At 37.8% G+C, this 1,860-nt stretch overlaps 1 protein-coding gene across 1 annotated transcript in view; it reads left to right on the plus strand.

The window, feature by feature from the left end:
• Window positions 1–1,860, plus strand: part of LOC119588168 — a 71,572-nt gene that overhangs the window by 23,248 nt on the left and 46,464 nt on the right. The window lies entirely within an intron of this gene.

Here is a 1,860-nt window from a genome sequence, read left to right on the forward strand (position 1 = left end):
CCTACCAACTACCTATCTCAACTGCAACATAAACAAGGGGGTGAGGGTTAGTGGCATATAAGGATAAGCGGAGGTCGTTAGCTGGTTTGGCGTGTTAGGAACCACCCATTCTGTGCTGCTGACACCTATTTAAAATCGTAATGGCTGCCTTGCTTGTATTTTGCATTATTATTGCATTTATGTTCAAATCTATGATGATTTTTAATGTCCTATTTTATAAGTACAGTATTTATTTATAACTTTAGAACTTTCAGTTTCGTTTATATATATTCTGCCCTCGGAATTGCATTTCGCATTGATTAGCTCGATATTGGCAGCTCACTAGACATCCTGTGCTACCATTTTCAGTTCGATGGTTCACTAATGAGGATGATAATAATAAAAATATTCTCATTATCATTATCATTATCATTGTACAAATACGGAGAAACAAAAACTGTATACAACTTGATAAGCAATACACATGCAGATTTCATTGAGTTAGAATCGTTAGGAGTCATCGCCGCATGCTGAAGAACATTTAGCGAGCTGGCAGTTTGTTATCGAGTCTCTTTAATTAATTACTTTCTTTGCCGTTGGTTACAACTGGGCAATAGTGAAAAACAAGGAGAGAGTTTTGTTTGATATACCAAATGCTGACAAGTCATATCTGATTGCGTCTACATCGCTCTCACATTCCCCGTATTTGTCTTAAATGTTTTTGCTCTGAAGTTTTGAAACAAAGAAGATAAATGAAAGCGGCCAATGATATGTAACTTGTTTTCTGCATATGATTTGAAATGCTCACTTTCTTCACGCTTAGTTACGAAACTGCTGCCATAAAAATCGCTGCAAAAGAAACTAAATCGTGATTATTAAATCTACAGGTCCGTTTAACTGAAAATAAAACTTTTTGTTCTTTCAACACTACAAAAGATCCTCCTTCACGTTATATATACTCTTTTTCAGTGCTAAATTTCGTCTTGCGGTTACGTCAAAAAGGCTTGCAATAAGATTTTTATATTCTTGAAAATTGCATTTTCTTGGTTTGGAATGTTGCGAAATATGACATACATAATATAATCTAGCATATAATAAGTCAATTTGCAATTGATCTGAAAGTGTCGTTTTATTGAGGATAATTAAACTTCATAGTTGTACACCTGAAGGGCAATGCGAAAGCGACAGAATAATTCATTTCAACGCAATTTCATTAAGTGAAATTTTTTTAAAATGTGGATGCGTTTTCATTGCTTTTTTCTTCAATGTTAAAACGATCTGCTTCATTTCATTATAATCCATGATACAACGGGTTTACGACACATAATAACTACTCAGTCGGGTTAGCAGGTTGGATACATGACGGCCATCTGTGAAGGACTCGGTTCGCTGGCAGGCAGAAATAGGATACGCGATGCGATAGAAATCTCGCGTGCGGAAGTCCTGCGCGGAGGAAATAAGATGAAAATGGTAAGAGTGTTGGGCTGGAAGCGTTAGTGGACTAATGGGGGGAAGACATGGCGTGGAGTGATACTGGGAGAGAAGTGGAGAAGTGGTCTGGAGTGAGTCGTAGCATCGACAAATGTATTCCAAGTCGAAAGAACTCTCCAAGTGACGAAATACTTCATAGGACGAAGTTGAGGCTATAAAAAACGAAAGAGGCTTGAAAAACAAGATTTGAGAAAGAGGAAGTGTAACTGACGGTGCATACTGAACGCAGGCGGAGGCGTAGCATCAAATTACCTGGAGATGGGAGAATTTAGGGTGGGGGTTGTTGGCTATGTGTGATTAGGGAAGAGAAGGAAGTGTGGCGGTAGCATGCTCTAGAGAAAGACGTTAAATGAATACTGAAAGAAAGAAGAGGGAATTTAAGGATTTTGA

This window comes from Penaeus monodon, chromosome 23, assembly GCF_015228065.2.
Source record: "Penaeus monodon isolate SGIC_2016 chromosome 23, NSTDA_Pmon_1, whole genome shotgun sequence".
NCBI lineage: Eukaryota > Metazoa > Arthropoda > Malacostraca > Decapoda > Penaeidae > Penaeus > Penaeus monodon.